General features: G+C 33.1%; 1 protein-coding gene across 1 annotated transcript in view; it reads right to left on the bottom strand.

Annotated features, from left to right (window-relative positions):
- Positions 1–26,035, bottom strand: part of LOC129234561 (ADAMTS-like protein 5) — a 133,870-nt gene extending 107,835 nt beyond the window's left edge. The window contains exon 1 of the mRNA XM_054868581.1: positions 25,916–26,035. The gene's annotated coding sequence lies outside the window, so the exon portion shown is untranslated. The remainder of the gene's footprint in view (positions 1–25,915) is intronic.
- Positions 26,036–26,240: the final 205 nt, after the last annotated feature.

Genomic DNA, 26,240 nt, shown 5'->3' with positions numbered 1-26,240 from the left:
ACAGTCAAATGAGAACAATAAGCAATGTGATTGCTAAAAAAAAAACCCCTCTTATGTTTCCCGTAGAGTTCAAAAAGTAGCCTTTGCAAAAAGAAAAAAAAAATAATTTGAATTCTGATATTTTTAATTCAAATTATGTGTTTCGCAATCACGAGTTGCAACAGGACCCTACTCATTGGAGTTATGTTTCTAGAAACTACTCCTGTTCTCCAAACCTGCCCTTCTCCTAGGCGGTTACGTGCATATAGTTATGTGTGTGTCTGTGTAGGCGAGCGTGCATGTATAAGCTTGTATGTGCATAGATTTGTATGTGATCGTAGGCGTGTGTGTAGGACATGGACGCCACTGACCAGGAGAAGCGGATTTCGGGGGGCATTGCTCCGGATCGGAGGAACTGCGCCTGCAGAGGACGGGAGTGCTGTAGAAGGAGGCGGGGGGGGGGGGAATAAAATCAGCGTAGCGTCAAGGACAGTCAAGTGAGAACAATAAGCAATCGTGATTGCTCAAAAGCATCTTTCTTTTTTTGAAGAGTGTTGCCAAAATCAATTGTATTTTTATTTAGTTCCGTTATTGATTATTAGCATAGATGAGGCTAAAAATCCTTAGATAGCAATGATATCGAATACATTTCATGCTTGCTCCAGAGAAGCCTTGATTCAAAATTTTCATTATGATTACTATTAATATCACTGTTATATGGCAACGAATTTTTATAACAATGAGTTTCATATATTTAATTATTCAATGGGGAAATTACATGAAATTTATGATTTTCTTTATAACTTTTTACCTCAGAAATAAATTATAGCCTAATGTTTCTTCCTGCTAATGTAGCTATCTATCGTGAAAAAATGGTTAAAAGCGGTCAAGTAGTTTTTTTTGCTTACGCCGGACAAACTTACATACAGAAATAGCCATTTTTTGTATATAGCTAAATTCCTTCATGTAAAAACGCCGTTTATTTTCTCTATTTTTTATTTTAACGTATTTTAAAACAGCAAAATTTTTAAATTCTTTTGATAAAAACTCAGTGTTTCGACTTCTGAGCGCAGCGAAAAAGTTAAAAACCAATTTGAGATTGTTACCTGAAGTAATTTATTAACTAATAGTATAATTTTTCCTTTTCACTTCCTTTTACAAAAAAAGGAATCATTGTATTCGCGAAAAAATAATAATTGAAATAAAATTAAATAATTGTTAATTTCGATACAAACTCAAGTAGTGTTACAATTTGGCGGACACTTGGCGATATATCGTCAGTCTTTCGGTCGCCAAGTTGGCGATAAATTTGGCGATGTTTTTTAAAACTGATTTTAATTTGACCACTGTTGATGATATTTAGAGAGTAAACTATTGAATCACATTAAAATTGTCCGTAATGGGAAAATAACATTAAACTGGGGTAAAAGGAAGTCTCGTGATGCACACATCAGCTCGTTGTTTTAGCTGATCACGTAGCGATGAGTTATGAAAGACACTTTTTTTTTTTTGGGGGGACATCCGAGTAGAGCCGCTGTCAATCGCTCATTTCTTCATGCACATTAATAAAAACTTCACAAAATATTTTTCAAGCGTTACTTTGTTATGCAGCAGTGATCGTCTTAAATTAAAAATTTAAAAAAAACTCCGACTGAGTCGCAAATGTAGAATCACGAGGGAAAATTGAAAATCCTTCCAAAAGCCTTATACTATTAACGAGCTGATGTGTGCATCACATGACTTCCTTTTACACCAATTTAATGTTATTTCTCCATTATTGGCAATTTCATTGTGATTCAATTGTTAACTCTAAATATCACCAACAATGGCCAAATTGAAATCAGATTTAAAAAAAAGAAAATCGCCAAGTTTGTCACCAAGTTGGCGACAAAACTTGGCGACCAAAGGACTGTCGATATTGTCAAGTGTCCGCTAAATTATAACACCACTTGAGTTTGAAGCGAAATTAACAATGATTTTCCCCCCAAAAGGTGCAAAAGACCCCTTTAAAAACACCCGAATGCAACCAAAAAGAGAGGTGCACAACTAGACCCCACTAGGAGTCTATGTACCAAATTAAAACTTTCTAGGACGTACCGTTCTTGAGTTATGCGAGATACATACTCACATACGCACATACGTACATACAGACGTTACGCAAAAACTCGTAGTAATTAATTCGGAGATAGTCCAAACGGATATTTCGGGTGTCTATACGTTCTTAGGCGTATGTCCACATGTAGTAGGGTTGAAAAAAAACTCAACATTCATTCGGGGGAGAGCAAAATGGAAATTAAGGCCTATTTTTGGGTCAAAATATTTTTGCGAATACAATACTTCCTTTACTATGTAAAAGAAAGTAAAAATCAGTTACAAGTATTTTATTTGTTTAAAAATAGAAATTGGCGGCAGAATTTTTTTTAAAATCATTGCTTTTAATTTCCTCTTGTCGGCCAACAATGAATTCGGTTACCAATCGCTTGAATAAAAGCTTAGCCGTATTTAAAATCTGCTTTAAAAAAGCGTTATAATTAAAATTCTATGTAACATGGAAGTTCCAAACTTATTCTATCAGACGCAGAAAAATTACTCTTTATTTTGGTACAAAATTTAAAAAGTTGTAAATATGTTTTCACTGCAAAAATCGCGAAAAACCTTTTAGAGGTTTTTTATTAATATATCCTTTAATTAATGTCATCCGAAGACGCAATCTAGCTAAGAACACAATCGATCACCTCTCCTTTCAAACAAATTTTTTGTTTCAAAATCGGTCCATCCGTTTCGGCGCTAGAGTGCCACAGACAGACACACAGATACGTCAAACTTATAACCCCCTTCCTTTGTGTGTTGGCGATTAAAAAGAAGCTCTGAGAAAACGAAAACCATCTTATTCAAGAAATTGGTTTCCCTCTTGGCATTGAGCTGTGTAGTTCAGTCAATGAACACATTGTAGCGTGCATGGAATATGCGAAAATTTTTGACTTCAGAATATTGTTAGGGATAGTTAGTAAGTAAACATACTGAAAGTCCCCGACCCTGGGGGGTGAGCTAAAGGTGGGAGGGAGGGGGGTAGAAAATTTTGAGTTTTTCGAGAAAATGTCGGAAACGGTGAAAAAAATGCGTTTAAAATAAAAATTTAAGCTAAATAAAGTTACTATGAAACTGTTTCTACACATATTTGTCAAATTTCCAATAATTTTATGGGTATAGGTTATGAAAAATCGATGATTTTCGGAAAAATTCTCTCTTTTTGTGAAACATTTGGTACTAGTGCCTCCCAGGATGAGTATTCATGAAAAGCTAGATTTGCTAGATTTTCAAAATGGGATGTGATTCAACTCTGTTACAGTGCACTTTTATGACAGTTAATTTCCTTTGTGAATTGTCAAATATGATTCAAAATGTTACTACCCAAACTTTCTGAGAATTAATGTGCAACATGTATAATAAACAAAATTTCTGTCAGCCGGTAAAGTGGAATAAACTTAACTCTGAATTCTGTTGGACCACTTAGCCTTCGTCAATGTTGTATCCAAGTTCATAGATTGTTTAGAAAAAACTCCCTAAACAAAAATTAGGGATCCTGAAACGAGGACGAGCTTCCCCTAATATCAGAAGTTAATCGGGCCTTGAATATGGTAACCATTTTCAACACACTAAACTGCTAATCGTGTGGTTATGCTTACTTTGCTTAATTGGGTACTGTTATTTTTTCACTTGTGTGATTATACTATACAACAATTAACCACAGTTAACATACAGTTACACAACGGGACGGGACAAGCTGCCAAAAAACGGAACGTATGGTCCTCTTATCTATTGGTAATACCATATGTATATAAATACAGTGCTGAAGCCGGAAAAAAATAATAACTTAATGCTGTGACATGCTAAATGGAACCTTCGATTTTTGGTACGGAAAACATATCTTTCCATTCGGCAACTGAGAAATATCTTACAAAATGAACTATAATTACTTTATACATCCAGTGGCGTCACTATAGGGGGGGGGGCAACCCCATGTGTCACACGTCTAGGGGTGACATCCAAAGTGGAATTCCAGTTTTTTTGAAAAATATGAAGCTAAAATGCATTTTTAAGACTACAAATTTGAAAATATTCCAATGGGAAACCACCGGACACCTCTTTCCCACACCTCATCAGGGAGTGAATAGTTGTCTCAGGATTAGGTTCATATTGGCAATACTTAGACGTGAATTCCTACCAAAACACCGAATCCCATTATCTTTCCTAGTGGTTGAGATACGTTTGAAATAATTAAGGGGCCATCAATTTCAAATAGGCCCTTACTTTTTTGACATCTCGACGGCTTGCACATTTGCGTTTCATGAATACTGATCCTGGAAAGCACTAGGAGCAAATGTTTGACAAAAGAGTTTGGGTTCTCGAAAAACCCAAAATTTCCTTCCCCCTCCCACCTTTAGCTCACCCCTCAGGGTCAGGGACTTTTAATATGTTTACTAACTAACTACCCCTAACAATATTCTGAAGTCAAAAATTATTGCATATTCCACGCACGCTACACTCATTGACTGGACTAATGTAAAAACTTTTTATCTCAAAGGAACTGCTGGAACGTGTGCACGTGTTATCGCTTTTGACGCGAACAGCCAACAATTTATCGTTCTCAGATATTGCAGGACAGAAATGTGTTTGTTTTGTTTATGGACTAACAAAACTGATTTTACATTTGGCATGATAACGGAAAGAAACCGTCTACTTGAAAAGAAATGAAATGATAAACAGGAGTACTTAATCTTTTTCTTTTTAATCACTGTACAGTAAAGCTTGACCACGAAAAGAAGGTAGATGACCTAGACGCGAAAAATCATTTGTATCATTTGTAATAGGTAGAATCTGCCAGAAAGCAGCGAATAGTAAGAGGCATGGTCTCGCTAATCCTATCTATTCCAAAATAATAACAAACAACTTATTGCAAATGATACAAATGATGTTTTTGCTTCAAGGTCATTCGCCTTCTTTTCGTGGTCAAGCTTTACCAAAGAAGTCATTTACTTTGCTTTGAACTGTCTGAATGTCTCTTTCTTATTTCATTGTTTTTGAGGAATACACATGCACACACATATATATATTTCTTAAATTTTATTTTACTCCACAAATTAAAAAAAGAGCTGTCATCACTTATTCGCAACTCCAATAAACTATAGGGGTGGCTACAGCCACTGTCTAATGGCGGATGAAAAAGGTAAAACAAACAAATGACGTAATTTATAACTTGCTTTGACGCTTTTGACGCTTAGTAAATGACAATAATTTTTCATCGTGTTTGTGGGAAGCTTTCTTTTCCATTCTTGTGAAATTACATTACACCATAAACTGTCTGAAGCCTGTAATTTACCCCAAAGAAGAATGTTTTACCCTTTTCTTTAATATTGTTAATCACCGCAAGGTAGCGTATTCGAGCTCTGGAGTTGCGAATTCTCAGGTTTTATGATTTATCGCTCACTTTGGATGACTTGGGAATGTTGAAGAAAATTTATCAAAAAGGATAAGCTGAGTTGGAAGTCAATAGAAATTTTTCTAATAACAAAAATATTTCTCGTTTTAAGTGGGGTTTGCTCGTGAAAACGAGTTAAGCTCCTATAGACTTAACATTGTACCAACCAAGTAGTTCTGATTTCTTCGCTAATCCGGGCTCGCTTTAAATCAGGGCTCGTTATAAGCAAGTTCGACTGTATTAACAATTATTTTCTTGAGTAAAATGCTTCCTGTTTTTTTTTTTTTTTTTTTTTTGTTTTTTTTTTTGTTTGTTTAAGTGCTGGATTCGTTAATGGTTTCGTACATTAGTGCTTGAATGTAGATTATTGCTTGTTTCTTGTCTTCTTTACTAATAATAAAGCTGAAAGTCTCTGTCCGGAGGATATCTGGATGTCTGGATGGCTGGATCTCTGTGACGCGCATAGCGCCTAGACCATTCGGGCGATTTTCATGAAATTTGGCACTAAGTTAGTTTGTAGCATGGAGGTGTGCACCTCGAGACGATTTTTAGAAAATTCGATGTGATTCTTTTTCTATTTCAATTTTAAGAACAAAAAAATCATGAGATGGACGAGTAAATTACGAAATTATCATAACGTGGAACCGTAACATGGGCACAAGCCAATTGGCGAGATACGAAATTATCATAACGTGGAACCGTAACATGGGTACAAGCCAATTGGCGAGAAAATTCACCACACATTATTTGTAATACAGGCGAACCAAAAGACCTCTTAATTTTTCTATTACGAGCAAAGCCGTGCGGGTATCACTAGTGAATAATAAAACGGATCCAAATTTATATTCAACTAAGCCTTTTTTTCATAATAGATAAACAAATAAACAAGCAGAATTGAAAGTTTTAATAGCAAGTTAGAAATATTCTTATCTCTACTAATAATAAAACTCAAAAACTGTCTATATCTTTGTGACGCGTATAGCGCCTAGACCGTTCGGTCGATTTTCATGAAATTTTTTGCAAAATTAGTTTGTTCCATAGGGGTGAGCCCTCGGAAGCAATTTTTTGAAAATTCGATTTTTTTTTAAAATTCCAATTTTAAGTCCATTTTTCACATAAATTTGATAATAAAGGGGAGAAATCTTTCATTCACATTTTTAAGTTTTAGGACATTCGAAACCTTAAAGTTTTCTGCGTAAGAAGAAGTTTATTCGAAGTTTCTACGAGCATTTGGAGAGCAGTAGGAATCGTTTAAAGAAGACCAAAGTTCAGCAAGCGAAATAATTCTAAATGATTAAGCTGGGCCGTGGTAGCCTGATCGGTAAGGCATTGGACTCGGGACCGGAGGGCCTCGGGTTCGATCCTCGCTGGTCGAAGACCCACCGTCGTCATTAATGGGGACTGGGCGACGTTAAATATGCTCGTGGTCTCAATGTCCTCCAAGTGAAACGATACCTCTGGGGGTGCTAGTACTAGGTAGCTATTAGCTCCTAGGCTAGTTCAAAATTCTCACTAACTGTTCGATCCCGTGATGGTGCTGCCATCTATCGGTATATAAAATAATAGAGGCAAGGCACATAGTATGCAGTCCTCGACATAAATACAGTTGAAGTCAGTTGTGACTCTTGAATAGAATAGAAATGATTAAGCTCGGGAATAAAAAAAAAAAAAAAAAAAGAAAAGAAAAAAGAAAAAAATATTAATTTGAATTTTTGGCATCTTGAATTCAAATTATGTTTTTCGCAATCATGAGCGTGTGTGTGTATGAATGCGCGTGTGTGTTTGTGTAGGGGCGTTTGTGCATGTGTGCGGGTGCATATGTATGTGTGTATGCATGCATGTGTGTGCGTGTTGTGTATGCAGTGCTGTGTGTGTAGGCGCTTGTGTATGTGTGCGTATGTAGACATATGTGTTAGTGTTTGTGTGCAGGCATGAGTGTATGTATGTGTATGTGTGTGTCTGTGTCTGTGCGCAGGCTTGAGTGTGTGTATGTGTGTATGCGTGTGTGTGTAGGATATGGACGCAACCTGGAGACGGTTTTTGCAAGAGGAGCAGTATCTTGAGGCCGGTCGACGCGACGGTGGTGCTGGCAGAGGGTGCTGGCGGGAGAATAAAATCATAGGAATTCAAAAAAGTCTAATGAGAATAATAAGCAATCGTGATTGCTCAATAAAAGATAAATGTAAATTATTTTCGAAACAAAAATTAAATTTGCATGTTGCCATGGTTATGTCTTTTACTCCCTTTGATTGTTTGGTTGCTTTTTTTTCCTTACATTTTTAAAAACTTACTTATTTTGACGATTAATCCTTTTCTTCTGTTGAAAAAGATTTAAGTTAAAATATTTTAACTGTTAAGAAAAAGTCGTCTGCTTTTATTATTCGCAACTTCAGAGCTCGAATACGCTACCTTGAAGTGCTTAATAATACTAAAGAAAAAGGTAAAACATTCCATTCCACGTGTTTTCTTTGGGGTAAATTACAGGCAAATCACGATTGCTTATTGTTCTCATTTGACTGTTTTTGGCGTCCTATTATTTTTTTCTCGCCAGCACCCTCTGTAACACCACCGTCAACCGGCCTCACGATGCTGCTCCTGTAGCGAAAACCTTCTCCAGATTGCGTCCATATCCTAAACGCATACATACACGCACGCATGCCTACACACGCACACCCACATGCATGCCTACATCCCCCCCACACACATATCCACACACACATACACACATATACACACACATACACGCATATACACACACATACACATATATACACACACACATATATATATACACACATACCCACATACCCACAGACACATGCCTGCACACAAGCAAAAAAACACGTGATTGCGAAAAACATAATTTGAATTCAAGATGTCAAAATTCAAATTATTATTATTATTTTTTGCTTATTCTATCAATTTTAGTGACAAAAAGTACTACGTTTGACTGAAGGAAACAGCCCCATTATAAAGTTATCATGCTTCCGATTTTTAATTGTTGCCAAAAAAAAAAAAAAAAAAAAACCGACAGCAACAACAACGAATAAATGAATTACTGCATAAAAAGCTAACACATTAGTATAACCCCTACATTAGCGAAATTTTACTCTTTTTTTGCAAATACAGAGGCGTGAAAATTATTAGAATAATTTCGATTTTTTCAGTTATTCTTGAATAATTTTGTGTATAGTTGCATTAATGCATGAAGGATAACTTGTTTTGTTAGTCCAATCATTTTTTTCACTCCTTTACAGTAGTTTTGGGAATATTACTCTGTTAAACGTTGGCATTTATAAAATTGAGAAGCAATTGATCTAAAGTAATGAAATTTTTCGCATTACACGGAGAAAGTGTTTGATTAACAATTGAATTAAAAATATAATTTAATAGCTGTCAGTTTGCTGTGCTAGTATTTTACACTCTTTCCTTGGATTGGGATCGGTATTATTTTATCTTTAATGCAATTCTTTTCGCAGCTTTAACTAGTTTATAACGGGGTTGTTTCCCTCAGTCAAAACTAGTACTTTTAGTCACTGAAATTGATAGAATAAGCAAAAAAAAAATAAATAAATAAAAAATAATAATAATAATGATAATAATAATAACATGGACCTAGAAAATTCTTCCATTTTCCCAACAGTTATTTTTTAATTAATTTTTAAAATGTCCGATCTTGCAAACAAGGCATGGTCTCGATGACGTCAGAAATTATGCTCTTTGGCGCATTTTGTACCGCGTTTCCACGGTATAATAATCAAGAAGCGAATTAAAATTGCGTTCTACGCTTGCTATCAACCATATCGTTGCCAATACACGTGAGTAAAGATGCGAATTAACTATTTTGCTCTGTGAATGGCAACACAGAATGACATTTCATCATTTGTGATGTCATCGGCAAGAAATGTAAACAATGAAAGCGGACCGATTTAAGTAATTTTTTTAAAAATGTTAAACTTAAACAAATTATTTAAAAAATTGTCAAATCTTATGTTTTTAAGCATGTTCTTTCAGAAAAAAATACTTTAAAATTTTGGAAACGACCTAATTGGCAGCTTCTTTTTTCTTTTGTTAAAGAACTATTGCGTGATCATGAGTAATATAAGTAATTTTTACTAGAAAACGAGCTGTAATAAAGTGTTTCATCCAAGAAAATCACTATACAAAACAAGAAGTCGCTAAAAAACTAAATATTTTGCAAGCATAGGTGTGTAGAATAAAAAGATCTTTGAATTTCAAATGTTAATCTATCAATTTCAGAGTAGGGAAAACGCAGTAGAAAAGTAAATTTAGCAAAAACAGAGAAAGAAAATTAATTCATATTGCCAAAACTAACAGAAAAACAACTGATCATGAACTAAAAATCGCTCTATAAGCGTATAGAGAAATTGAGTGCAATGTATGCGATTCTTCTATTCGTACTAAGTTCATCTCAGTTGAACTCGGTGCTCGTTATCTTTGTAAAGAGGGCTAAAATCAAATTAGATATGGCAAAGAGACTTGCTTCGGCAAAAATTGTGCATAAACTATTTGTAAGTAATTGGAGAAAGGTGAAAAATATTAATTTTCCTTTAATTATTCAGTTAAATTCAAGTTGTTCAGTCTTTTTCCTAAAACTAAATTTACTGCACACTGACTGAAGATTTAGAAGTGTTTATACGTGCGACTAAAACTTTCTATATGATAATATTTCCCAACAATACAATATTTTTTACCTTTTAAGTATGGTTTTCTGTCAGTATGTCAGGAGAAGTACCAGTAAAGTATTTTCCCGAGTCGCATTACACGAACGTTTAAACACCTTAACAAAAGTTATAGATTGGAGCGTAATTTCCGCTCAAGGCACTGGATGTTTAAATATTGTAGAAGGCATGAAGGCCCAATATCAGCACGAAAAAGTGCTTGAACAAAGGTATTAGAGTTAAAAGTTTGGTTTCCAAATGGAGACTTCATGCATGATGTAGTTCTGTGTCTAGAAGCTTTATCTGTAAACAAAATTTTGAATGAAAAAAAAATATGCAAAAACACTTCCACGGCATGGAAACGGTCCAAATATGAACCCAATAGAGAATACCTGAACTATTGTAAAGAAAAAATTTAAAAAATAGAACTTTCCAAACAAGAATTGTCTAACAGAAGGACTCCTTCAAATTTAATGCCAAAACAAACAACATTTTCAAAATAAAGTATTATTTCTTCGACATAAGAAGATTTTACTATAAATTTCACAATTATTCTAATAATTTTCACACCTCTATAAATGCTCGCTCATGTCCTTCAAAGGAATTGTAACTCAACATCAACACTGTAAAAAAAAAAAAAAAAGACACTACTAGAACATTTCTAAAAAACTGGGGATTCCAAAAAATTTTCTTCGCTGTTCCTTCGTAAGTAATATTACTATATTGTTTAAGAAAAAACTGTATCGGACACTAGAAAATTTTATGAAATCCCTGTTCCATAGAAATTTTCTAGTACCACTAAAGTTTCTTGCAGTGTACAAAGCCATTTTAATCTGACTTCTATCCCTGTAAATTAAAACTCGACATTTGCGTTAAGTCAAGAAAAGCCATACTTTACACGTAAACTTGAACCCTATCATTTTTTGGTTTTATACGTTTCAGTTTGAAAATAAAAGTGACGACCATAACCTTCAAACGCTCTAAAAATAACTCCGAAAACATAACCATTTTCACATCCATCAGTTGCGGATGCAACTGTTTTCTTAAATTCGCGTTGTTTCCTGAAATGCACCCGGCCCGTAGTTCATAGCACCCTCGAAAGAGCGATTGCTATTGTTTGCTTTTCTAAATGCTTCGTCTGCTTTGGCTGTTAGTTTGAGTAGCTGGTGTAAATCCGCTAAGGCAGATGGTGGCAACACACGAGAATGGCGGGTCGGGAAAGCGTTCCAGCAATTATTTAGAATAAAACACAACTTTAAATAACACTGGGAGTGAGAGCAGGATTTTCTTTGGCGTGTAAAGCTGAAAAGCAAACGCTTTTAGCCGAAGTGCAGGTTCTTTCAACTTGCATCTGCCTGTAGAAAAGGACTCTTTAAGCAGGTGTGCCCACCCATCTATTTGGGGGGGAGGGGGGGGGGTAGATTTTTAATTTTGAAAAATTATTAATTAAAATTTATTTGTTGATTTATTTTTAATTTAAATTATTTATTATATTTTATTTTATTTCATTAAGTTTCTGTATCTGTGTGTGTGTATGTCGTTGGCGTAGCACAGAACTTTTCTAGTAAAATAATAATAGTAATAATAATTAGAGTAAAATTCATATTAAACATATTATTTCCTATTAAAAATTATTGTAGTTGAATGTAAAAAGTCTGTTCATCCATAAACACACTTCTGATGCATGAAATACACCGCCACACAATGGGGCGAAAACGCCAAAAAGCGCTTAAAAGTGTTTTTAAACCTCTCGTGCTTGTTTGTTTACACAGGCATGTTTTTTCTCGATTTGCTTGGGTTCAGAGTCCAAAGTTCGCAGGTTTACGTAGCTAATTCTTTTTCAGGGTCTTTCTACAGACCATTTATGACTAATTAATATTAATTTCTAAGAGGACATAAGAGGACATTTTTTGTAGAGTATTTTAAAAAAATAACCTTGAATTCCGAAGTTTTTGGTGGTGATCAAAACCGATTTTTTGTTTGAGAATTCGATTACTCATTTTTTTCGTCCTATTATTATTGTTGGATACGAGAGAAATTAAATACACCCGCTTTTAATATGAAAAAAAATATATAGAATGCTTAAAAGCAATTTTTGTAAATTCCCGTACTCATGGTTCTTCAAATTTCTAAAAGCTCCCTTCAGCTTTGTAGTGAACGAAGGGCTCTAAAATTCCAGTTCTGATTGCCTAAGAGGTAGGCCTGTGCAAATTTATTAATCCTCAATTGGTTTAGTATAGGGAAAAAAAAAACATTTATAAGCGCTTTTTGGCGTTTTCGCCCCACTGTGCGCCAGCTCACTCATTCCAGCCGAAGACTGCAGTTTCGTCCGTATTAGCAATTATCAGCTTGGCATAGGAAGTGACTGAGATGGAGGTGGAAAACCTCTTAACGAAGCCAAGAGAGCCAAACAAACTGGTAGCTAATATAGAATTAGCACAGACCAGACGAGTAACCGAAGCAATGGTTCGGTTCAACTCGAAGATTGAAGGCAAGGCAGTGGTATTTTCAGTAAGTTACCAACATAAAGCCAGGGTTACGGCAGAAATACATGACATACACCGCCAGCTCAGTCATCCCGGCCGAAGACTGCTGTTTCGTGCTTATTAGCACTTATCAGCCCGGTATAGGAAGTGACTGACCTGGAGGTGGAAAACTTCTAAAGACGCCAAGAGTGCCAAACAAACTGGCAGCTAATACAGAATTAACACAGACCAGACGTTCTGGATGCTGTATGTTGCGTGCTGGATACTGTTTTCTTGTGAAAAGGATTGTGTTAAGTCGAGAAGGTCGTTTATAAATAACTCGATTCCGAGACACATGGACATAAGCGCCCATATGGGGGGAAAGTGGGGGCCCAAGCCCCTCCTCCTTAGAAATTATAACTCCCTTGCTTTTAACAGTTTTTTCTTTGAAAAAGTGTAAAAACATTTCTTCTCCAGTCATTAATGAATAAGCCACTGAAAATGTCAAATTTTAACTACACTAATCTGTACTGAAATCGGTTTCCATGGGCGCCCATACACATGGACACTTGTATTATAAGCTCATCTCTATCTTTATCTTTACTAATAATAAAGCTGAAAGTCTCTCTGTCTGTAGGATGTCTGGATGGCTGGATCTCTGTGACGCGCATAGCGCCTAGACCATTCGAGCGATTTTCATGAAATTTGGCAGAAAGTTAGTTTGTAGCATGGGGATGTGCACCTCGAAGCGATTTTTCGAAAATTCGATGTGGTTCTTTTTCTATTACAATTTTAAGTAAAAAAATATCATAAGATGGACGAGTAAATTACGAAATTATCATAACGTGGAACCGTAACATGGGCAGAAGCCAGTTGGCGAGATACGAAATTATCATAACATGGAACCGTAAGATGGGTACAAGCCAATTGGCGAGAAAATTCACCACACATTATTTGTAAATATACAGGCGAACCAAAAGAACTTTTGATTTTTCTATTACGAGCAAAGCCGTGCGGGTACCCCTAGTTAATAATAAAGCTGAAAGTCTCTCTGTCTGGATGTCTGTGACGTGCATAGCGCCTAGAACGTTCCTCCGATTTTCATGAAATTTGGCACAAAGTTAGTTTGTAGCATGGGGGTGTGCACCTCGAAGCGATTTTTCGAAAATTCGATGTGGTTCTTTTTCTATTCTAATTTTAAGAACATTTTCCCGAACAAAATTATCATAAGATGGACGAGTAAATTACCAAGTCATCATAACGTGGAACCATAACATGGGTAAGCCAATTGGCGAGAAATTCACCACACATTATTTGTAAATATACAGAATAACCAAAAGACCTTTTAATTTTCTACTACAAGCAAAGCCGTGCGGGTACCACTAGTGCATGATATATCTTCACGAAGGAAACAGAAAATTCATGTTTCAGAAAACTCATTCATCCGCATTGCAGGGGTTTGGGCAGGTCTCATCGTCAAAACTGTACATTAAAATCAAATGCGAAAAAAAAAAAAAAAATCTTTATTTAAACCACGAAATTGCGAAATTTCGATACCAAAGCTGCAAAAATATAAGACCATAAACACCTTTTTCCTATTTTCTTATTTGACTTGAAAATTTACTATTAAAACATTCAGAGGAGGAAAAAAACTTTTATATGAAAACAAAGAAAAATAAAGCTAAAAGCTTCTTTCTTTTAAAATGATTTCAATGAGTTTTGCCTAAGGTAGAAATTTCCCAATGAAACAAACATCCATTACAGAATCAAAGAAAATGCATTCTTCCATAAATCTCCGCTTCGAATGGCTATTTATTTTCAAATGCTTTTTGGCAACGTAATGGATGATTCCTAAAATGAGAAGTTTTACCTCGGAGAAAGATCGGGGAATAGAACTTCATCTGCGAAATCCATTAGCACTTTTGATTTATACTGTGAAAAAAATGTACTACTGGTTTCTTGAAACAGTTCGTTATTGGCAGTGATGGCATTATTGTAAAAAGTCTTAAATGCGATGATGTCACAAAAAAATGTGACCTTTTTTTTTTTTTTTTTTTGGTCAAATTAAACGATATTTCTGATTTATATTTTTGCAGAAAATATATCTTTCCCGGGCGACAATGGGGGCACAATTTAAAAATTTGAGAAAAAAATTCCGTAATGATCATTGATTAAAAACATAAATGTGTTTTCTTACTGCTTTGAGTATAAATAAGCTAAACGTGGTATTGCGAAAAACCTTGATTTTTTTTCCACTGCTGTTAGAGTCAATCGAATATAAATGACTGTTAGAGTCAATCGAATATAAATGATACCTTAGTTATTATAGAAACTGTTTTGACTCGAAATCACATTGTCACTGTTTAAATGGAATTTGTACTTTTTTCCCTAATGATTAAAAACTGCTCTTTTTTACCTTTCAAAACAATTTTCAAAAATACTTTCTTTTTCCTACTAAAAGCTATTAATTGACTAAACTGCACATTATTGAGCATAAAATTTCACTTTTTCTTGATCAATGTTATTTGCAAAATTCATTGAATGAAAACATAATAAACAAGTGAAAAGTTACAATGGTATTATTCTCCTTCAAATTTTTCAGCGGGGAAATTTTACTATTGTTTGAACCAAATCTAAATATAAACTAGTATGTTGTGGCCATCACGAAACTTTCTTCTATATTTTTCCTTTTTCTGATCCCTCCCCATGCTTGACGAGGAAGCAATATTCCCAACAAAAACAAAATTACACATGCAAAAACTTGACGACCATCCCGATGTCTGAATTATTGCAAAAGCAAAGCAAAGAGCGAAAATTGAAAGTTATTTTAAAAGCCTTGCTTGAATTAATTACAAATATTTTATTTGTTAACAAACATAAGATGGCAACAGTTAAAAATTTTAAATCATTGAGATAATATTTCCGATCATTTCCATACAATTAAAATCACGAGAAATACGCAGACGACAATCTATTACGATTTATCTTTCTTATTGTTGCATTAATAAAGCTATTTTTATTCGCAAAAAAAAAAAAAAAAAGAAAAAATCAACACCTTTTGGAGCGATTGGCGTCAAAATTGAACCAAAGCCTGTTTACATATGGATTAACATATATTCCAAATTTCAAGCAGAATGTAGTATTACTTCTTGAGATAGGGCACTCACAATGGAAAAAAAGAACGGGCGATTGCGCTACTCCCTTTCTAGCTGTTGACACCAAAATAAAATCAGCTCTTATACCCACTAAGGGCTACTTGTCGATAAATTTTTCTTTCATTCCGTTCATTATTTCTTGAGATACAGCAGTCACAATTGACGACAAAAAACGTTCTTTAGCTCAACCCCCCTTTGAGTTATTGACACCAAAATTGAATCAGCACCTGCTCCTGTTAATGGCAACATATGGACCAAATTTTGTTTGATTCCGCCAGTTACTTCCTGAGGAATAGCAAGCACGCGTAACTCAAAAAACGTCCCATTGCTCCACCCCCCTTGGAGGAATTCGCGCCAAAAACCAATGGGCACAAGTTCACATAGGGGCACATATGTGTACCAAATTTCGTTCGATTTCATGCGGTAGTTTTTGCTGTAGAGCGGCGACAAAAAACTGGTCACACACAGACGTGACACACACACACACACACATACACACACACATACATACACACACACAGACAGACAGACATTTCCCAAAAATAGTCGAAATGGACTCAGCACACCTCAAAACGTTCGAATCCGTCAAAATTCGAAATTCGAAAATTTGCACGAATCCAATACTTTCTTCTATATATTAGATATAGAAGAAAGTAAAAATGAAGCATCAAACCCCATGAAGAAGTAATATCTACTAAATTTTATAAATTTTGAAATTTGTGGAACGGCAACTCTCCATGCAGTAAAAAAGAAAAAAAAAGGGGGGGGGGGTAAGAAAGAAACTAAAACCTTTTAAAGCAAAGTTATCGAATATTTTTGTTTTTGCAAAGTATTTCCTATAAGATTACAAAATCGCCCTTCAAGATATGACGGGTGAAAATTGCTTCTAAATTTTGATAGTGGATGACTAAAAACGAACACATTTCTGTACATAACCAAAATTTGAAAAATTTTGACTTGCACCACTGTCGTTTTAAGCAGCTCATATGTATGCATCAGTACAAGCAGGTTGACTTACCAATTATTGGAGAGTCGAAAGGGAGCATAGCTTTACATGAAGCACATGGACATAAATAGTATTTGCGAGATTTTAACTAAGTGGTTGAGAATTTTATGTATAGATTTTATACTATTAAAAAACCTTAATTTTACCCATTCTTTTCTAACGTTCTTTTCTTTTTAAAGTTCGGTTTCTGGAATGAAACTACAATTATTGCAGCCTCCATAATTACAATTAAGACATTTTTTTATGTTTTCAGTTGAATGACATTCTAATGCTATCTGATGAAAAACTTAAAACGAAATGTTAGATACTTCCGCTAATGACGCAGACCAAACAGACGTTGGGTCATGTTAAATAATGAGGTTTTAATTGCTGATTTCATAAAGATATTACGTGGCTATTTTCATACATCTAAAAATGACTCCCCCTCTCTTTTTTCATCAGAAAAATGTTGAATTTGTAATTGAAATATTTTACAAATAAGTAGATATTTATATATTTTACAAATAGGTTCGAAATTTTCTTTAGATATGGCAAATCGGAAAATCTTATTCCGTCTTCTACTCCACAATCACTAAAAAACTAAAAAATATTAAAAAAAGATTATTAAAGCAGTTCCATCAGAACTACAGGGGTCTATTTTTTGTGAAAGAACTATTTGCAACTCCAGCGCTCGAATACCACTTTGCGGTGATTTACAAAATTAAAGAAAAAGACAAAACATTGCGTTTCACGTGTGTTTGTTGGTAAACACAGAACAGTTTGTTATGAGTATTTATTGACGCATTCGATGTGTCTTAGATTGCTTTCAGCAACATATATTGTTTCGTCCCTTAATGGTATTCCTGGAGCTTCACTAAATAATGTTAGTTTTTATTACTTCTCTGTAAAAAGTGAGTCGATTGTCGTAAACGGCGAAAGCGTAAACACAAGAAAACTCTGGATTAACAAACTTTGAATTTGCATCACATTATTAACGAGTATGCTCGTCTTATCGATGCATTTTATTTATTTATTTATTTATTTGAAAGAGGATAGCGTTATACCAGGTAAATTTTTTTCTATTGCTTTGTGTGAATATGTAAGAACATTTTTTTTTTTTTTAAAACCTTAAGCTCGAAAGAAGAATTTGAAACATGAGCAGAATAATTAGGGCTTTCATCTCCGACTAGCTAAAAATAATTAATTTAACTAACCTTATTTTACTGCAGCGTTTAGTCGGAATGGACAGTATGCAAAATATTTTCTTGAATATATTATCGTAGAACGAAATGAAAAATGTTTAACGCTGAGAACTTTCATCGCCAAAATCATGCACCTAGCTAAGACACTTGGCGAGATTTCGCATGTAAGTTATAAACCATATTTTTTTTTTTATGTCGGGATAAAAATGGTTGAAAGATTACAGAATTCGATAAGTTCAAAGAAATAATGTAAGATCAATTAAAAAGAAAACTACCACCATGTATCCGTGACAATTTTATTGATGATGCAGGACATAATTAAACCATAATTCAGAAATTAGAAACATACGAAACAGAAAAAAAAATAATGAATTAAATTAACCGATTGAGCAATTTGAGAAATAACTCAGCTACAAAAATCAATTAGCGCAAGCCAAACAAGACAAAGAAGTATCATCTTCCTCTTTTGATAACACTGGTAAACAAATGTTTTGTTTCATGAAATATTTATAGTGTTCTTATTCGCAACTCCAACGAACTATAGGGGGCACTGCAGTCACTGTCTAATGGCCGACTTAAAAACTTAAACAAACGCATGTGGTAACGAAGAAAATGCTAAAAGTGTTGTGATTTTTGTTCGTATGTATGATATTTTTCGCTTTATTCTTTTTAAATTAATTTTCAAAGTCTTGTGGATATTCTGGCCCACGTAGAAAGAAATGAGAATTCAAGAAGCATTACTAAACGTCAAAGATTAATGCAAACTACGTACTTCGTAGTTCTAAACAGCTATTTCCACGATGTTGAATTCGATATTTATCAATTCTTGATAAAACTAAATAATAATTGTGACCTGACAAGAACAATAATTAATGCTAGAAAATTCAAAATGACATTACAAATTATTATCGAAAGAAGATGATACTTCTTTGCCTTGCTTGGCTAGCGCTTATTGTTTTGCATTTGTTGCTGAGTTATTTCTCTCGAATTCCCGAATCGGTTAATTTAAAATTTTTCTGTTTCGATTTTTCTAATTTCTGAGTTACGATTTAATTATGTCAAGTCATGCAAATCATCTACAGAATTCCTACGGATATATGGTGGTAGTTTTCTTTTCAGTTGCTTGACCATTTCTTTTTACTTATCGAATTCTGTAATCTTACTACCATTTTATTCCACTCATGATAAAAATTAAAAATGGTTTAACTAAAAACGTGAAATCTCGCCAAGGCTACTTTGCTCGCACAATACTAAAACTATAACCCTAAACAAATTTGGCGGAACCTTTCAGCTGAGAATAAATGGAATAAAGTAAATTCTTTCTCGGTGAAACATTTTTCATTTTGTTCTACGTTAATATATTAAAGAAAATATTTTGCATACCGTCCATTTCAACTAAATGCTGCTGAAAAGATGGTTAGTTAAATTAATTTAAGATTAAAAAAAACTCATATTCTTACAAATTCATACAAAACAATAAATTTCTTTACCTTGTATAACGTTATCCAAGTTTGTTAATCCAGTTTTCGCTTTCACCATTTTCAATCAACTCATATTTTAGAAGGAAATAAGGAAAACTAACATTATTTTGAGAAGCTCGAGAATACTACTAAGGGACGAATTAATTTCTGTAGCTGAAAGCAAACTAAGACTCATCGATTGCGTTAATAAATACTCAGAACAAACTGCCTGTGTTTACGTCAACAGACACACGTGGAGCGCAACGTGTCAATGTTTTAGTTTCATCGGCAGTTTTGTAAATCACCGCAAGGTAGCGTATTCGAGCGCTGGAGTTCCGAATTGCTACAATGAAAATGTAATTCCATCAAAAATTGCTAAATATCGAATTCAACATCGTGGAAATGGCTGCTTATAACTACGAAATTTGCATGAACTTTTAACGTTTAATAATGCTTCTTGAATTCTCATTTCTTTCTACGTGGGCCAGAATGTCCACAATACTTTAAAAATAATTTAAACAGAATAAAACACGAAAGTCATGCATACAAACAAAAATCGACGTGCGTTTGTTTTACTTTTTTCATCCGCCATTAAACAGTGGCTGCAGTGCCCCCTACAGTTTGTTGGAGTTGCGAATAGAAAAATGAAAGAAAAACGAAAAATATATTCAGATTGACTGCGATTTTCTCAATTTTTTACAGTTTTGGAAAATACTTTTTGGTGTTAATGGGTTTTTTTTTGTTTTTTTTAGTGGATTTTTTTTTTCCCGTGATGCTAATGGCAACAAAAAATTGCTAAATAATACTTTAAAAACTATCCTTTTCTTTTCTTTTTTTGCTCAAATTTTGCGTGAAGCGTTCTTTTCAATAGTTAGCTCGAAGCAAATCCGTTTGATATATCAGGATTTATAAAGGATTTGGTTTTGAATTTTTACAAACGTAAGCACTAATACCTTTAGAACTGTTCAAAATTGCACGAAGGTTGTTTAAATCAAAATTGGAACTTGAAAGTGAGATTTTTTTTTGGCTAAGAGTTTTAAAATATAAACAATTTTTGCTCGATTAGGACTATTCCTTGAGAAGTGTGTGAACGGGGGACGGGGGGATCCTTACAGACCAACAGATACACGCACTTCCCATGTCATAACCCTATTTTTTACGTAAAAAATAATTTTTCAATGCCTATTTAATTATTCAACATATTTTTTGGTTAGGTCGATATTTTTACGATGTATAAGTCTTTTTCCTGGGTTTTATTTTAATTAGTTAATTAATTCTTTAACATTTGCGACAAAGAAGGCTACAAAGTGAACGCTCTACCAGAAATTGTAATTTGAAAATTGGTATCACAAAAGAAAACATTAAATGCATAAATTTTATTACACACAAAAATATTGTCAAGCTGTGTGAAATACTTCAGGTTACAAAATTTGCGGTGAAAAACAGAATGAGAAGGAATTTAACGAATTAAAATGTGACTGCTTTTTTTTTTTTTTGTGAATCTGAATGTCGTAAATGGATACTTTATACCGTTTAAAAATTATGCAGCGGAAAAAATTGAATAACAAAATTAGCAACGCTGCCCGGTTTTAGCTTTGGCGCCTGCAGATTTTTAGCAATGCATGGTTCGTTCTGGTTTGGAAATAAAACAAGAAACTTTCTAATTTCATGTTCTAACATGTGATTTTATATATTTTTACTAACAAATTATTTGATGTTTTTCGCCACTGCTACTTGGTTTTCGCCTGTTGAGCTTGTCTAATTATTTTCAGGTCCTGATGTCACTGCCTTCTGGAGCATTTCCGATTTCATAGCAGTGCTACTATGTGTTGAGGTCAAATTAATTAGCACCTACGCAGAGCCATGCACACATCCATTATAACTAATGCATTCTGATAGCAGATGAACATCAGAAAGACAAGAAGTAATGAGATTCAACGAGAGATAAGCGTAGTACGTCAATCAAGAACGAAAGCCGAATTCCGAGCATGTCACCGAAAGCTAAAAGCAAAGGTACGGAAGATTTTGTTGTGATGCTCGCTTAGAAACTTGGCAAGCAAGAGTGAAATTAATAAGAAAATTGAAAATTATTTTGAAATAATGACTTCGAAAAAAATCACAAATAAATAAATAAATTGTAAATGATGAATTAGACAGGAGAAAAAAAAAATATTCTTGTTGATTTCACGTGCGCTTAAAAACGAGTTTATAACAGGGTAGCCAATTTGTCTCTCGACAATATCGACTTGATCAGTAATTTGAGGATGCGATCAACTTTCGTAATTTTTTGCTTGAAAGTGAGAGAAGGAGTAAATGAATTTAATAGGAAAAAAACCCTTAGATGTAATTTTTTTTTAGAAACACGCATTAAAAAATAAAATAAAAAACCCCTTAGAAATCATTACTCACGTATATATAAAGATTCGAAAAAGAAATTTGAGCCTTTTCAATCCAAAGGTCTTTTTGTAGCGTATGTGTGGAAAAGAAATCTTTAAAAAGTCTTCAGTGTACGAATATATCAAATTAAGTAATGCACAGGAATTGAACCAAATTTTGACGGTATTATTGTATTTGTTTTGTGTTGATCAAAAGTTTTTTTTTCTTTCTAAGAGAAACCAAATACGGCAATACACAAAACGAATCAATAAAAAAAAATATAAAAACATTACTGGTTCAGTTTGAAACTCAACAATATTTTATGCATAAGAGGAGTGTCATAAACACATTGAGCAGACAGTTTTGTTAAAAGTAAAAAGAAAATGCATAAGAAGTGCTGACTGTATTTCAAATAAACATATGTTTGTATGAGTTTACTAAACGCCATTAATTCCTATTTTTAAAGAAATTAAATTACTGTGTTTGAGCATTAAAAACATTGGCACCAAAAGTTATTGTTAAGTTCGTAAATGAAATGTTTATTCAAATAAATGCCTTTTAATCTTGAGCTAAAAATGAATACATGTAAGAAGAAAAAGAAACTGAATAGAGCTTTTAATTAAATAAAATTGAAACTCCTAGTAAGTATAATTCCATTAAGGTTTTTGTTTTCTTTTTACTACGCAGTGATGGCTTTTGACGAAAGTAATTTTAAGTTACATTTTTGAACAATCATAAAAATGCAAGAATGCTGTTAAAATAAAGGAAAAAAAAAATCTATGTATAAAACTTTCCTATTAAACATAATTAAAATTTCTCTGAAGAATATTTTTCAGTTCAAGGCTTTTTGTTTATTTCTTTGCCGTTCAGGAATGGTTTTTGATGAATTTAATTCTAAATTATTAACATTCTTATACTTTCAAAATTTTTAAGAATGATGTCAAGTTAAAATTTTTCTTCCATTCAAGTATGAGAATTCCAAAAGCATTCTTTTGTTTTTGTTGGACCCCTGATATACGCTAAATTTACCAGCAATTTACGATAAAAGAGCGAGAAAAGCATGTAAAAACATAAAATAGATATTTTACTTCTGCTGTAGAGTTAGGAATATTTTATTAAGAACACTGAAAATTTATTACATATGAGTTCCTTGATGTTTTTTGTGTCGAACTGGCAACGTGATTCTAAATACGTGTTCAATAAGTGAAATATTTAATAACATTTTTTAATAGTTTATGCGCTTAAAAATGCAGCCGAGGTTTTATAAATGGAATTACAAATTTCTAACGAAAATGGAAATCTCTCATGCAGAAACTTTCGTAAAAATGAAAAATTATTGTTTATAACAAAAGTTCCTACAGCAAATGATTTATAAATAAAGTGGAATCTTGTTCTTTATTATTTTCAAAAATTCAAAACCTGTTCTTCCCTTCTTCAATAAAAACTAAATTGTAGAAGAATAGTTGAAGCGTATGGCAAAAGCAAGCGTCTCCAAAGAAAAAAAAAAGATTTTTAAGGAAAAAATCACATATCTGTCGCTACAGGAAGAAATGAGTGAAAATAAATTTCTCTGTTTTGTTCAAATCATTTAGGGGACTATTTTGAAACTTTCTGAATATCTCAATTTGTTGACTTTGCAAAGTATTGAGATATCTGTAAAAAATAATAAATAAATAAAATAATAATAATTAAAAAAACAATTAAATTATATAAAAAAAATATTTAAAAAAACGCATCAATGAAAAAATTTGAGATACTACTTTTACAACTACACACATAAGTTAAAGATTGTTAGATTAAGATTTAAATTCTTGAAAAGTAAACTAAAACTGCTGCAAAAATTATAACTTTTAGAAACACGGAGCAAACACCTGGCTGTAGTTCTTGAACAAATCAACGTACGACTGCAGTCAGAAACGAATTTAAGTTTTAATTATATAATATTATTTTTTAAACAACTTTCGTGATGTTGCAATGAGAGAGAGTGGGAGAACTCATTTCGTTTTTTTACGAGAATTTTTTCGACTTGTTCAAAGATTATACACGTAGTACTTTATCTAATCGGAAATACGTACAGTGGCTCCCAAAAGCGTTCGTACACCTTGAAATTTTTTAGTAAAACCAGAATAACGCAAAACTGAATTCGAATATGAAGTCCAATATTTTTTCACAGCATTCCTATGTCATTCCAAATAAAACCCTGTAGTTTTTTCAAAATATTGACGGATATTATTTTTGAAATTGGTCAAAAAACGAAGAGACAGAGAAATAATACGCCACAAAAGTCATTGTACACTCAAATATTTTCGAATAAATTCATGATTAAAATTATCATTTGTCGTTTTTTTATTATTTTTACATTGTGTTGACCCATAAAAGTCATTTGGCTTTAATTTTTTGTTTATTTATTCCTTAATATTGTGATTATTACTTTAAAATGACTGGTATTTGTAAAAAATCACAAACATCGTTCGAAATTTGAATTTTTTCCTCACAGTAGCGGTAAATTGGTTTGAAATGTCTCTAAATTAGTTAAATTATTCCATTCTATAGTAAAGTGCTTGATAAAATTCTTTAAAGAAAAGAATCGGACCGTAAACAAGGAAAGAAAAGGTCAACCGGCAAAGTTGACAAAGCGTGATTGGAGATTTACAGTTAAAAAATTTATGAAAAATACACATTTGAGTGCTGTAAAAGTTTCTGCAGAACTGAATGAAACATTTTACGTTTAATTTTTACCTGAAATTGTTCGCCAAGTTCTCTGATTAGCTGGATTAATTGGGACCTCATCCTGCACAAATTTTCTTGATCGTGCGAAAAACAGTAAACTTAATCTTTCCGTCGTAAAATCAATGATAAATAAGCTCAAAACGTTTTGGAACAACGTCTTACTTATAAATGAAAATAAATTCAACATTTTTGGTTAAATTGTTGTATAACTGTATATGGAAGAAAAGAAAATGAGGAATTTAATCTTAAGAACTTAATTGGATCAGTTAATCAGGACGGTGAAGGTGTTCTTGTGTGAGGGTGCATCTCAGCATCAGGACTTGGAAATTTGGAATTTTTTGATGAAATAATGAATTATGCTGTTCATTTAAATATTTTAAAAAACAATTTTAAACTATTAGCCCAAAATTTGGTAATTGGAAAAAACTTTGTTTTTTATCAAGATAATGATAAGAAGCACACGTTCGCGTTTGGTGCCTCAAAACTTGTCCTTAAGCTTAGAAATATCTCCTCAATCGCCAGATTTCAACTTAATGGAACATATTTAGAGATTTCTGGTGGCTAGATTACGAAAATACACCATTGAAACGAAAAACGAACTAGAAACGGCACGACTCGTAGTGCGTCTGAACACTTACTCAGAAATTGCACAAAAAAAGAAAGAAAAAACAATGAAATCTATTCCCAAACGTTTAAAAGCTGTAGCTGTTACTGCATGATATTCTACTAAATAATAGCTTAGTAAAAAGTTAGATTATTTATTAATTTTTTGACATTTTTTCAAAGTGTACGAAGACTTTTGTGAGATAAAATTTCCGGCACTTTTTAGTTTTTGATTTTTTAAAAATTAAGTTTTAATGTTTTATTAAAAATGTTCATGTAGTTTTGTTAAAAATAGATCCTAGATCTTATAATAAAATACCTATTCCGAAATATTAATTCTAACTAATGGATAAGAGCTTATTTCATTGAAAGTCGTAGGTGTACGAACACTTTTGGGAGCTACTGTATGTATCTCCTCTGTCTTACTATTTAATCATATAGATCCATTTTTTAGCGCAGTAAAGCAGGGGTTTCAAATTCCTCTCAAGCACTTGAATAAAATGCTCATCTACATACTTTCTACATAAAAGTTTTCTTCGGTATAGAGCAGATACGAAAAATTGCATCAATTAAATTTTGCATATCAAATGCAGCTATTTCTTTTTTAATTGAATTTTCTTTTGTTAGTTCATTTTTTTTTTAAATTAGTTTCACAAAACTAATTGACAAGTAATTTACTTAGCTCATTTAACTTTAACATGTGATTTGACTGAGTTGATTTTTTTTCAAACTTTTTTTTAAAGAAAATCTCTAAAAATGTAATTTTTTTAAGAACATACAGAGATAAAACGCAACTTACCTTTCTATAGCACTTGTTTACACTTTTTTATCAAAATATTTCGCATAAATTAAATAATATTCAATTATCTATCCGGCTAAAAGAACATTGATTTTCACAAAACAAACATTTAACATTAAAAAAATGCGAATACTGTTGTCTGAGAGTATTTCCAACTAGGAGAATAAGACCAGTTTATCTCTGGACAGTGCTTTTTTCTCACCTGTCTGAGACAAAAGCTAAAAGAATTCTGAACTCTAGATTGAAACTGATTTTTTTTTTCTGCAGACGAGAACACTTCCGAGAGGTTTCAGAAAAAAAAAAAAAAAAAACAGCTGCGCCTGAA

Source organism: Uloborus diversus, chromosome 1 (assembly GCF_026930045.1).
Source record: "Uloborus diversus isolate 005 chromosome 1, Udiv.v.3.1, whole genome shotgun sequence".
NCBI classification, from domain to species: Eukaryota; Metazoa; Arthropoda; class Arachnida; order Araneae; family Uloboridae; genus Uloborus; species Uloborus diversus.
This window is presented reverse-complemented; position numbering and strand designations above follow the sequence as displayed.